Raw genomic sequence first — 14484 nt, forward strand, 5'->3', positions numbered from 1 at the left:
ATGGTTAGACACTTTTCACCCTGAGAAGAGTGTTTTCTCTTGCGGCAGAGACAGGCAATTGGATGATTTCTACCTAGGCTTATACTGATAAAGCAGCAGTAAATTTTTACTAATCTTACTCAACACCTGCAAAGACTTTGTATCCTGACCTTTTGTCACTTGTAGTTATGTTTACTTTTGCATCCTAACTCGAAAGGGTACTATGGGGTAATAAGGTCTTGACAGAGAAAGCTCAGTAGCCAGGGTGCTGTTTTTATCCAAAGAATACTTTTCCCTTTTTAGTTCCAGGATGATAGTGACCAAGAGGAAGTCTGGAGGGAAGGGTAGTGCCACACAGTTGGGAAACATCATTGGCCCAGGAAAGTTTTCCTTTTCCTCCTCATAAAGGGCTGGGTAAAAAGAAGAGACAGTGAATGCTGAGTAGACCCAAGCTGTGCCACTAGACAGCTCTAGGGGGCGCTTTAAGCAAATTCTTCTCTTGCTTTTGAACTAGATAAGTAGCACTTGCTCTATCTTTGAGGTTACGTAAGATCTACATGTGAGCCCCTGGGGGAACACAAAATCAAGGAAAGAACCATAAGGAAGATGATAAAAAGAGCGTGGTATAGACAGACAAGTCACACAGAAGCTGGTGACTGGAGAAAAGCTACTTAAAAACAAGGTTAGGGAGGTCAGAGGCGCCAGCCCCGCTTCTCTCCTCTGACTTCCCCTGGTCGTGGGTCTATCCATAGCAAATGGGAGACTTGAAGAAAAGAGAAGACGGGGAAGAAAAGCTGGTGAATTGGGGTTGGGGCGGCAAGGCAGTGGGGAAAAAATAGAGAAAGGAATAAAAAGCAGAGAAACAAATTGAGGAAGAGAGTAAAAAAAAGTTTATTATTTCATCTTCTATTAGAAAGAGGGCAGAAGGAAGAGAGACGATGAGGAAAACCAACTGGGGAATGGTGAGAAAAGCAGTGGGAGGATTTTAAAAGTTTTTTTGTGTGGACTCACTTCATAAGGGATGAGACCTGCCGCCTGGCGAGGGACTATGGAGGTGGGACCTTAATTATTAGTTCAACTGGGAAGAACCCAGGAGACATATTTGCAGTAATTCAAATCCACAGAAATAAAGAATTTGATTTGAGCCTCAGATGACAGAGAAGATGGATATATTTTGTAGACTGTGTCAGAAGGAAAAGCACAAAGCACTGTGGTGATTTCCCTGAGCAAGCTAAAGCTAAGACTGTTCAATCTCTTCAGGATTGAAACAGGAGATGTCGGTTACAGCAATCTCATTGGGGAAAACAACAGTCTATGGTATGTTGAAGTTCCATTAAAGACAGCAGGGAGATATGACATTAGGACAGGGAAAATAGGAAAGTATGAAATAGAAAGCCATTGAGAAGAACATGGGTACCTAGCTTCTAAGTTGCTTTTAATCCAGAACAGAGATGCATTCTGGTGGTGGTTGGAACAGCTAGAGATGTCCTTTACATGTGTGTCAACAAGCACAAAAACAAAACGAAGCTTTCTAATAGAGTTTGGAATTAGTTGGTCAAGACTGAGAGGGGAAAAATGAAAGGCTCTGTTAATATGCCCTAGTGATGCGGGGGGGGAGGGGAAGCTATGTCTAGCACCTGGCTGATAAATTTTCTTTAGCATTAAGATATCATTTGGATTTCTTATTAAAAGCAAAAAATAGAGGGCGCCTGGGTGGCTCAGTTGGTTAAGCGACTGCCTTTGGCTCAGGTCATGATCCTGGAGTCCTGGGATCGAGTCCCACATCGGGCTCCCTGCTCGGCGGGGAGTCTGCTTCTCCCTCTGACCCTCTTCCCTCTCGTGCTCTTCTGTCTCTCATTCTCTCTCTCTCAAATAAATAAATAAAATCTTTAAAAAAATAATAAAAGCAAAAAATAGAAGTAGGATTTTGGGGATCAAGCTTTCTGATAGAGTAGGTATGCCAAAGGCAATGGATAAAGATCATTGGGAAAATAACTTGACAGGGTAAGAATGTAGAAAAGAAAGGGAAGACTGAGTAGGCTTTAAAAATGGTACATGGGTAACTTCGGGAACTTCTCTAGTTTGATGTTTGAAGAGAAATTATAACTAGATTTATATATAATAATTCAACTACCTTTGATGAATGGTAAGAATAAAATGAGATCAAAGATATAAAAGAGCTTTGAAGTAGTAATCTGTAAATGAAAGTTATTAACATTATTTTTCTTGCTAGTTTAATAACAGTAGAATAACATTTTTAAAGTTTCCCCTACTTCATGCTTCATTATTATCTTTTTTTAAACATCAAGGAGCTGGATCTTGTAAAGATGCAAAAGAGCCCTCCATTTCTTGAAAACATAAATAGCTGAGGTGGAATATTTGAATTTCTGAATAGGTATAAAAGTCAATTATGACTATGGCCATTTTAGTCCTTTCCAGGGGAGTAATAACCCTCTATAGATGGAATGCCATGGGAATTGTAAGAAACCCTTTACTTGAGATGAAGTTTTTGTGCTACAAGCATATAGCGCCTACTTGGTAGTTTCATAGGGTCACTGTGAAAACCATCTAATCAGACTGTGGGTAACAGAAACAATCTTTCTCATACATAGTCCCTTCAGTTTTTGGATATAGATGGGATTCTGTGGAGCAGTGTATATAGACATATAGATTAAGAATTTGAACTTTTTCATCTTGACTATATCTAACTGACTTGAAGCAATGTGAAGTTTACTTAATTTTAGTGACTTCTTTCAGAAAACAGGTTAAAGTGAACAATTCAAAGGCGATAAATGAACATCCTTGACTGACATCTCCATTAATCTCGTGGTTTCTTAGTGAAGCTGTCTCATCTGCATATTACTTTCCCCCCCCCCAGAGTTTTTGACTTCTATCTCTTCAATGGTGATCTTCTGTTCTCAGTCATTTCTGCTTAAAGGTTGCACAGCTCATTAGTGTATTTCTCATGTAGGCCTTAAATGCATTGCATGTTGTGGCAAAGTTACAGAGGAAGTCAAGATCATCTCTAAGTATATTTGGAATTCAGTTTGCCAAGATTTCATAAATTGTTCATTTGGCAGAAACAATTTAGTTTCCATCTGTTTTGCCTAGGGGAAAGTTCATTGGTGTTCATTGTTAAGAATCAGAACATCATTAGAGAATTCAGTGGTCCCTTGGATGTCACTAAATCACACAGTGCAAGAATATACTTTATCTGCAAGGGAGTATGTTATGAATTTGAATGGCAGCCACTCTCTTCAGACAGAGCACATAGGTACATCTTATTTGCTTCATTTTGCATGTATTTCAGACTGAATGTTGGAGTGACCCTGCTGAGATGTGAGAGATTTTTTTTTTGTTATGTAAAATACATTGCAGATTTTTGTGAGCAATGATTACTAAAAGAATTTTTTTAAGACATATGTTATGCAATTGTTAACTCAAGCATTTTAAACTATGATCAAAAACTATGATCCTTATTTGCAATGGCATTCTGGCTTTCATCTTTTTGAGCATGATGCTTTTATGAAAGAAAGTTTCTTAAGTTTGTAGGAAACATAAACAAGAAAACTGACCCATACATTTCTGGTCAATTTCACCAGATGACTTTTATCATTTTATTAGGATTTTGTTTTTCTCTGTGGTTTTTATCTATTATGTGATATCCTATTAATGGAAATCAATGTTAATTTTTTTAAAAGCACTTTTTCAAATGTGAAATCATGTAAAAGCATGTTCACCAACACTGTATCTTAAAATATTTTGTAGGTTTCCATGAAATCTACCTCAGGAAAGTAATAACCATTGTTCAATACATTCTGCAAAGGGACAGATTATAAGCCTGAAGTAATCCTTATTTCCATTGCCTTGAAATGAAAATTAATTCTTGGCAAAAAAAAATTAAATCACACAAGTTTCGAAGAAACAAAAAAATAGAATTATCATATGATCTAGTAATTCCACTACTGGGTATTTAGTCAAAGAAAATGAAAACACTAATTTGGAAAGATATATGTACCCCTATGTTATTGCAGCATTATTTAAAATAGACAAGACACAGAAGCAGGCAAATGCCCATCCACAGATGAATGGATAAAGATGTGGTGTGTGTGTGTGTGTGTGTGTGTGTGTGTGTGTGTGTGTGTGATGGACTACTGCTCAGCCATAAAAAAGAATGGCATCTTCCATTTGCAACATGGATGGACCTAGAGGGCATAAGGTTGAGTGAAATAAGTCAATCAGAGAAAGACAAATACCATATGATTTCACTCATATGTGGAATTTGAGAAATGAATAAAGAAAAAGACAAAAATACTGAAACGCAGTGAACAAATTACTGGTTGCCAGAGGGAAAGTGGGTAGGGGGATGGGCAAAATAGATGAAGGGGATTAAGAGCATACTTATTGTGGTGAGCACTGAGCAATGTATAGAACTGTTGCATCATTACATTGTACACTTGAAGTTAATATAACAGCTATACTTAAATTAAAAAATGTGTTATCTGTAAAAAGCCTTTAGGTAGTCTGAGTCCTTGAATATTTGAAAGCATTTGGCTGGAGTAGGTGAAGCATAGATACATATGGCTACTTTTGTGTGAAGTTACAATAGAAGAATCTTGTAGTTTTAAGCCTAGGGGGGAGATCACACAAACAAGTAGAGAATGTATAATATTATAAAACAGTTAATTCAAAATTTATCCAGAATAACTAAAGGTAGAGAAATGAACCACTGATGTTTCTTATAGGTGAGAATGGTACAGTTAGGTGGGAAAACTTTCTGAAGGAAGGTGTTTCTATTATAAATTAAGAATACTCCTCTAAGTGTCCATCAACTGATCAATGGATAAAGGTGTGTGAGATATATCTATATATCTATATATCTATATCTATATCTATCTCCACAATGAAATATTAGTCATAAAAACATAAAATCTTGCTATTTACAACAACATGGATTGGAGCTAGAGAATATAATGTTAAGCAAAATAAGTCAGAAAAAGACAAATACCATATGATTTCACTCATATATGGAATTTAAGAAAACAAATGAGCAAAGGGAGGAAAAAGGAGAGAGGGAGACAAACCAGGAAACAGACTATAGAGAATAAACAGATTGTCACCAGAGGGGAGGTGTGTGGGGAGATGGGTGAAATAGGTGGTGGGGATTAAGCGGGGCACTTATCATGATGAGCACTGGGTGATGTATGGAAGTGCTGAATCCCTATTTTGTGTACCTGAAACTAAGGTAACCTTGTATGTTAAAAAATTGGAATTAAAATAGAAACTTAAACAACAAAACTGTGTGTGGGTAAAATTTAAAATGGAACAGTTTACAGATATAAATTGGGGCAGTTTTTCCTGGGGGGTCTTTGAGAAAGATTCCTATTCTTAAAATTAAGGTATATCGGGAAAGGAAAATGGACTGGAGCCTAAGTCTGTATTCCTAAAAGATGTTAGGTTCACAAAACTTTTGGAGACATTTACTGCTGTAGTTAAGACTTCAATTAGACTGCTGAGTTCAAATCTTGGCTTCTCACTTACTAGCTGTATGATTTGGGAATATTCTTAACTTTTGTGGGACTTTGTATCCTCACCAATAAAATGGGAATGAGGATTAAAAAAAAAACACTAAATCAAAGGACCGTTGTGAGGATTAAGGATTTACTATATGTGCAGTTCCTACAACAGAACCTGACACATAGTAAGTGCTCAATAAATGTTGTTTTTAATTACAAGCCCTTATTTATGGATTTCAGATCTTCCCATGTCACCATGAAATACAGATTGTCATTCTCTCTGGTGAGTGAACAGACTGAGGTTCAGCCATGTGAAGTAACTGTCTTAAGGGAACATGGTTTTTAGAACCCAGAACACAGGTCTATTAAGCACCAAAGTCCATGTTTGTTCTTCTGTGTGATGATACTTTTGAAATTTTAATTTTCCTTTTATAGAGGACCATTATTCAATAGTATTAAACTCTATGCCAGTAAGATACTGTTAGCATAAGGTGTTGAACTGGGAAAAAAAATCATACGGCAGGATTTCCCTGGTGTAAGTGTTCACAGCCTGATTCTTCCTCTCTAATATTATGCATCGTCTGTTAAGCAATTTGTAATTGCTTTCATGTCTTCCAGAATGCGCAGGAATCTGCAGACTACAAGTCCTGAATGACCGTCTCAAGGTCTTGCACAGCTATTGCAGACTGTTGAGATGAAAGTGTTCCTCAGAGGAGCAGAAGCATGTCCAAACACAAGCTCCCCAATTTCCCTTTACATTACCGAGGTTGCCTGAGCTAAATACACTGACTAAGAGGAGATGTATTACACTGCCTTGATTCAGAAGGGATAATAAAATGTTTTCCCCTCTCCTCATCGGGATTTAGTGAGGTCAAAGAAGAAAAAAAAAAAAGAAAGGATAGGCTTTCTGCAAAAGAGGGGATAAATGCAAGAAAGGGATTATTTTAAGCAGTGAATTAGAAAAATATAAAAGCAAGCCCCCTTCTCTAAACAAGTGATAAGGGCTATCTTCTTGGTTCTCCTGTGGCCAAAGGTCAATGGATTGAGTGACTGAAGCCCCTGTTGGGCTGCAAGTAGTAGAGGTTAGAGCGGAAATCTTGAATCAGACAGACCTAGGTTTTTTAAACCCTGGTTTGCCACTGATGAGCTAGTGACCTTCGGCAGATGGTTTCATTTCTTAGAGCTTCTGTTTCCGACTGTATACAATGGGGATAATGATGGTACTGATCTCAGCTAGTTGTTGAGAGGATTCAGTGAGATGAGATAGGTAAAGTGCTTAGACCAGTGCCTAAAGCATGGTAAATGCATAATACCTGCTAGTTATTTTATTCTTCTCAGTACCATTTCTATCCATTAACAATTAAGGATTTTTTAAAATGATATTTGATCCATCTTTGTGGGCTGCCTACTTGCCTAGTGCCCTGTGTAGTGCCTGGCACATAACAGATACTCATATTTTTGTTGTATTAATGGATGGACGGATAATGCCGTGTGAATGTTTATATAGACACACCCCTCTAGTCAACTCTCTTACTAGATTGTTCTTGGATACGTAGAAGAGCACATGGACAGTCAGGAAGGGGGCCTGGAAAGAGGCCTATGCGAAGATGTGTATCTCACCACACTTGGACCCTTCCCTAGGTTCTCCTTCTGCTGGGAGCTACAGGATCTTCTCACATAGTGGGTCTATCAAAGTTGAAGTCCGTTGATTCCTACCGTTGGGTAAAACATGGGTTGGATTTTACCTCCCACTGGACTCTTCAGTGCTCCTGAGCTTGGATCAGCACAGTAAGGAGCAGGAGGTTGTAGTGGTTTATTATACCTGGCTGCTTAGCTGGGAAGAGTAGAAATGGCAGTCAGGAAACTCATGAGGAAGCCTGTAAATATATCAGCCTAGATGGCAAGAATGAAGGCCGTTTCCTGTTCTCAAGGACATTTTTTTCCCATGGAATTTTTCTTTTTTTAGAATAAGTATATGGCTTTTGACTATAGTAAGCTTAATTTTTCTGAATTGCTCACAAATAGACTGGTAAGAACACAGTAGAAAATAAAATTAAGCAATGTTTGATTATGGGTATAGCATAATTTTGGAAACCTTAAATACTATATATAAAGCAAAATTAAGCAAGTTATTGGTGGGGGAAAATAGTGTAAATATCTTGAATAGAAATGAACTGTTTTAATCAATATGTCCAAAATAGAACTTACTGTTTTTCCTTAAAATTAATGCATCTCTTTTTGTAATTTCATTTATTGCCCTGTTTCTTCACTTCTCCGTCAACCAAGCTAGAATTGGAATCATTTTCAATGGTTCTCTGCCTCCACCTGTCTAGTTGATAACAAACTTCTGTAAGTATATTTTTAAAACTTTTATTTATCTATTTGAGAGAGAGAGAGAATGAGCAGGGGTAGGAGCAGAGGGAAAGGGACAAGCAGATTCCATGCTGAGTACGGGGCCTAATGCGCGGGGCTTGATCCCACCACCCTGAGATCATGACCTGAGCCAAAATCAAAAGTTGGTCGCTTAACCAACTGAGCCACCCAAGTGCCCCTGTAAATACATTTCTTAAAAACGTTTTCAAATTTGAGTTTTCTTCACTGCCATATAGTTTTATACACTCTGCAACAATCTCCTAAATGGAGGCCAGAGACCCCAGTTAATTTTTGAATTGCCAAAGAATTAGTTTTCTAAACCACACAAGTGATCCAGCCACTGGCAGCTTTAATATCCTTCTGACTCCCAACTGTGAGAATAAAATGTTAACTCCCACATTCAAGGCCCTAAAATATTACCCTTATTTTTCTGGCTCACCACCCCAGTTCCCCACTATTTTCCTCTCGCATGTACTAGATCCTAGCCAGATCGAGGCATCTTGTTCTCGAAATAGTCCAAATGCTCACCCAGCATCCTCTGCTTGCAAGTCCTTATTCTCCACTTGTTGAAATCCCGGTCATCTTTTATAACCCACTTCAAATTCCCTTTCACAGTGTCCCTTTGAACTTTCCACTTCCAGACGGCAACGTCCCTTCCTCATCACCTATGAACTCCTTAGGGGAGAACCAAGGTCTAATTCATCTCTGTAACACCGGGGTTGAGCATGGAATGATCGATAGATGTGTTTGCTGAATTACATCATCAGGTTAATGAAAAAAAGTCTTCCATAAAGGAGCCATTTCCTTTACTGATGTGATTTCATTTGAAATAAAGGTAGAAGGTATAAAACATGCAGTCACTTATTTAGGCAATTAGTACATATAATGGATTGATGGCTGGGAAGAAACAAGGCAAGGGTCTTTGTGGAATGTGTCACCTGGGGCATACACTTGGGAGTTAGACTGACCTGAGCTAACATACAGACTCTGTAACTTAATAGTCATATGACTTTGGGGAGTCCCTTCATGTTTCTTTTGTAAAATGATGGTAGTGATATTTTCCTATTATGTGGGACGGCTGCGGATATCAAACAATATGTACAGCCCAGGATAGAGTGCTCTTAATTTTATTAAAATAGAGAAACTTTTAGAGGTGCCTGGGTGGCTCAGTCAGTTAAGTGTCTGATCTTGATTTTGGCTCAGGTCATGCATGATCTCAGGGTTTTGAGATCAAGCCCTACATGAGGCTCTGCCCTGGGAGTAGAGCCTGCTAAAGATTCTCTTTCCCTCTTCCTCTCCCCTTCACCCACATTCTATTTTTTTTTTTTTTTAGAGACAGAGGAACTTGTATATAAAAGTTTAAAAATTGGGTGGCTTATCAATAGTACTTCTGAACAGACAGAAAAAAAGTGCTAACAGATAGGTGAAAGAAATGTAGAGGCTTATTATAATAGGATAATAGTCTAAATTGTCAAGCTTGGGGTCTGAGGAAGTACACAGCCTCAAGCTATTCGTAGCTGTATCCATAGAACATCCTATGTAACATGTAATATAGTTCTATGTAGTGTACAAATGATTATAAGATTCTTTTTTTATTATGTTATGTTAATCACCATACATTACATCATTAGTTTTTGATGTAGTGTTCCATGATTCATTGTTTGTGCATAACACCCAGGGCTCCACGCAGAACGTGTCCTCTTTAATACCCATCCCCAGGCTAACCCATCCCCCCACCCCCCTCCCCTCTAGAACCCTCAGTTTGCTTTTCAGAGTCCATCGTCTCTCATGGTTCATCTCCCCCTCTGATTTCCCCACTTCATTTTTCCTTCCTACTCTCTTCTTTTTTTTTTTTTTAACATATAATGTATTATTTTGTACAAATGATTATAAAGCTCCTACTTATAATCACTTTAATCGGGAAATCTTCATTTTCCTCATAATTTGATCTGTGGTTGCTACATTTGAAATACTACAGCTCAAATGGAAAAAGACAAGATATTACACCAGCCACTTCAGTCATCTGATCCCTGAGTCATCGTAACATATTTTCTTTCTAGGTTCAGCAGTATCTCTTAACTGTGTACAGACGGCATATTTATCGTTACCATTGGCAGGGTATGTGGTGGTGGTGGGGGGGAAATCTGAAGAAGTCTCTGAAACAAACACAACCATTAGGACTTTAAAAAGCCACTTGACGCTCATCCATTTAAAAGCTATTACCAATCAGCTGCCTCTTGCAGGCGAAGAAAAAAAATCTGTGGGTTGAAGACACTTGAAATCAGAGATTAGCCAAGAAATGCTCTTTCATTTCTGAATAGAGAGCCAGGATGTCAAACATCTCTCTAGTTTATCTAAAGACAAAATCTCTCTCCAGGATTTTTTTTTTTTTAAGGGACAAAATGAACTAAAGCAACCCCCTGCTCCATGTTTGCTTTAATAATATCATGCGCCTCTCTTCCTGTGTCCCCAAATGCATGCAGCTGGCTGTCCTGCTCCAGCGAATGTGTCTCATTCTGCCTTGCCACTTGGCTCTTCCTCAGTTCCTGCCTGATCATATTTCAAAATGTCATTCATGTTTATGCAGACCAGTGCATAAAACAAAATTATTTTTACTCACAATGGCGTGTTAATATTATTACTTTTGACACCATGGAAAACTTATTAACTATAGCTTGTCACAGACCTCTCAGACTAAATAGCCCAACGTAGAGCATGTAGAGGAAACATAATATGATCGGCCTTGTAAAAAGTCCAAGTAGTTGAGTTTTTCAACAATTACATGAAAATTAACTCTCTGTGAATGGGAAGAAGAGCTCTGTCCCATTTTGTTGGACTACACTATCAGGAAATGTTTAATGGCATGTGATTTAAGCTTTATGTATTTGTTTCCTTTATCAATATATAGCATCTTTGTAGTTTAAAGAGTAGGCAATTTAACACAAATAGTTATCATGTAAATTATAATTGCCCAAGACTGTAAATGAAGGAAAAGGAGGAAAGGGAGCTAGTCTTCATTTCATGCTTACTAGTTCTGGGTGTTCTCACGTTACTGCATCTTATTATAATGGCCTGTGATGAGTTTTTTTTTTTTTAATTGAGGTGTAATTGACATTGTGCTAAGGTTTTGTATTCTCCATCTGATGCATAAGGAAATTAAGAGCATGAGAGGCTAGCTGACTTCTGTTGGCACAGTTCATGAATGGCAGGGGCACTTTGGACCCAGGTCTACCTGACTACGAAGACCCTTCTTACTCTATGAGTCTTCTGCAGCCACACTAAATCAGCAGGAAAAGAGGAAACCATAAGCCTTACACGAAATGGGCCATATTTTCTCTGCTTTTCATAAACTGTAGGTTTCATGGAAATGATTTTATAGATGTTTTTCAATTACTCAAAGCTGGCATTTACAAAGAGACTCGAACTTGGCATTGAAAAGGTAATAGCAAGCTCAAAAATAAGTTCTATTCTTTTTCTTTTTTTTGGTATGAAATTAGGTGCATAACAGTATTTTTCCTGTTCAGTATCCGAAGGTCTGTTTATGACATCCACCAAGAATGAGATGATAAGCTGTTTTTCTTTTCATCCACCGCACAGCTTTTCCCCACCAAGGGGGTGTTCTATGTTACACTTTGAAACTAATTTAGAAAGTGACACAGTAAATCCTGGGACGTCTCCCTCCCTGAGCTTCTGGTAGGACAGCCAGGAAGCCCAATCTCCTAAGCTATCAGAAATAGGTTAAAAAGTCTTTGAGAAATGAGTGAATAGTTTGGCTTTCCTCAGGTCCCTTCCTCCCCCTGAGACTTAAGCGGGATTCCGATGTTATAGCAGAACGTCCAAAGGAGGTTACTAGGTTGCCATTGGCAGGGTATGTGGTGGTGGTGGTGGGGAACCTGCCAACCACCAAAGAGCTTCCTGTGATGGCCAGGAGAAGGCAGGACAGATTTGATGGCTACTTATCATAGAACTTAGCGGGCATTTTTTTAAAAGATTTTTTAAGAGATTTTATTTATTTGACAGAGAGAGACACAGCGAGAGAGGGAGCACAAGCAGGGGGAGTGGGGGAGGGAGAAGCAGGCTTCCCGCAGAGCAGGGAGCCCGATGTGGGGCTCGATCCCAGGACCCTGGGATCATGACCTGAGCCAAAGGCAGACGCTTAACGACTGAGCCACCCAGGCGCCCCAGAACTTAGCTCGCATTTAAAATGCAAGTGTTTTAAAATCCACACTTAAGGGAAGTCTTTTAGGTCAACATGGTTCTGTGATGGTATCTCAAAGGCATTGAAAGCCTTTTGACAATATATTTGCTGCTGCTTTGACCCAAGGGGTAAGCCTTCATCTTGTTATTTTGCCCCATTCCTCTGTGGGGCGGGGCAAGATTCACCGCAGAAACTTCTCTTTGCTAGTCAAGATTTTATTTCAGCCACACAGCTTATCTTAGCCCTTTCCAAATTTCTTACTTTGTGTGATATAGGACATAAGTGATGCTTCTGTGGAGCTTGAGCTCTGCAATCCTGCAGGGGTCCTCTAGGTCATATTTTAAATGTTGATCTCTTTTGACCTTCCTGTTTCCTAATTTCATAAGGGCAAATACCGAATGCTTTTTTGGAATAATTTGTGGGAAAATTTCTGGGGCAAACTAATTTGGGACAAGGGAAAGAAACTCCTCAGCTGAACATAAGCTAAAATGGAAACCCATTCATGTGTCTATATTGCATGCAGCTGGTATCAAGGTATTCGGAGCAGAGAAGGGAGTGTAGGAGGGATTAGGTGAGTTGATCCCCATTTTCTTACAACTCATGGTAGAGCACTTAAAAACCTGTTCTGAAATCAGAACATGCTAGATTGAATTTTGAAAGAGTGGTCACTTGTCATGTCAAGCATGTTGTGTGTGCGCATTTATATTTATATATGTATGTTAAAAATGGGAACAAAAATATCTTTGGCATCCTAAGACAATACTCTCAGAGACCCCCAAATTATCTCTGTTCATATGCAAATATTAAAAAGACCCACAACTAAGGCATATATATAAATTTTATATTTTGCTTTTTCTGCCTAACATACGAAAGCATTGTTTAATGTAATTATGTCTAATGGCTGTCTACTATTCCACTAAGTGGTAGTGTACGTAACCATTTTCTTACTGTTGAACGCTGAGTGCATTTTGCTATGTTGAAATAAGTTAGAGTAGGTTGGCATCCACAAATATGACTATCTACCTAGTTTAGATATGATGGCTGGAGGCTCAGCTTGTTAGTGCTTCTCTTTGCAAGAACTCTTTACAATGTGAAATCTCCCATCTCTGGACAGAATTTTCTTTTTGTTGCAAGAACCCTCATTAAACATAAAAAAGAAAAAAAAAACTTTTACCTGGTACCTTTCTTTACAAGGTACCTGGTAGGAAAGTCAACATGACATGACTCCTGTTTTTATTGCATTTGTCTAACTTTCCACTGAGACTGTGCTGCCCATGGGCACTGGCCCAAGAAAGACAGCCAGGGGCTGATGTATGGAAACCCACTTTGCTAAATCAACTCCCCAAACCTATCACTGTGGTCCAGAGCTCTGGGAATCAGTTACAGCTATTTTTCACTGTCAAAAATTGATTACTTTGAAAGAGACTGAAAACCTAAGTACCAAAACCACTGTTTGTCAAAGTAATCATAGAGAGTATGTCCTACTGGGACAAGGCTTATGAAAATGCAGGGAGAGATTAGAAGTTTTTTTTTTTTTTTTAAAGTCCATGTAAGCCTTGATTTAGATTGATGCCATAGTTCTGTTTCTCTCATGACTTTGCTTTTTAAACACCCTCTTTGGTGAATCACCAGACTGCTAGATCCCACGAGAGAGATCGCCCTGTCTATTCCCTTACTTTGGAGCAGGACTACAAACCCATGTCCCAGTTCTTATTTTTAAAAACCCTCCAGAGAGCTAGGCTCTTTTAGATAATCTGTTTCAACACTGAGCACTGTCGGGAGGGTCCTTTTTGGTTTCCATGTGCCATTTGAATGCCTTTCTTTGTATTTGGACTTCATTGGCTTCGGAAGGTCATTCTAAGCTGCCTTAAATGGATATTTGAAATGGACATGAATTACTCAGTTCCCTCACTCTCTGAGAAAGACATTCTGGTTCTTCTATGAGAGCCCAAATCTGATCTGTGACTACCACAGAGGCCACAGCCCTGAGATGTGAGGGAGGGCAGAATTGGGTTCAGAAGCACAGGGCTGAGTCCAGTGGTCTCCAGCACGTATGGAGGTGTCCTGCAAATGTGAGGCAAGATTCATAATAGTCACTGTGACACTCAGAAGAACCGAGATCATATAAATCTGAAACTCCTCACTTCCTGAATGATCTATATTTTGGGGGACAAATGTGAATTAATGAATGTTGAAATATATGGGCCATGAAAGATCATCCAAACGGACTCAACCTTTTAAGTAAGAAAGTAATCTCAGAGGTTTTTAATTGGAAGGATGAGGCATAGAAGATGTCTGTAGCAGTTTCTATTTGGGGATAGATTAGTCCTTGACTGTCACCGTCTCAGAATGCGTTTGAATAACTTAGGTCTTAAACTCTTTGAGAGAGTGGAGCTTAACGTTTACACAATCTTGGTT

General features: G+C 38.8%; 1 protein-coding gene across 5 annotated transcripts in view; it reads right to left on the reverse strand.

Moving 5' to 3' along the window:
* The window catches only part of SYT1 (synaptotagmin 1), a 522143-nt gene that overhangs the window by 103844 nt on the left and 403815 nt on the right, over positions 1-14484 (reverse strand). The gene's annotated exons all lie outside the window — the stretch shown is intronic.

The sequence above is a fragment of the Callorhinus ursinus genome, unplaced genomic scaffold, assembly GCF_003265705.2.
Source record: "Callorhinus ursinus isolate GAN/ISIS: 27379988/994484 unplaced genomic scaffold, GSC_fseal_2.0 scaffold14, whole genome shotgun sequence".
Classification (NCBI taxonomy): domain Eukaryota; kingdom Metazoa; phylum Chordata; class Mammalia; order Carnivora; family Otariidae; genus Callorhinus; species Callorhinus ursinus.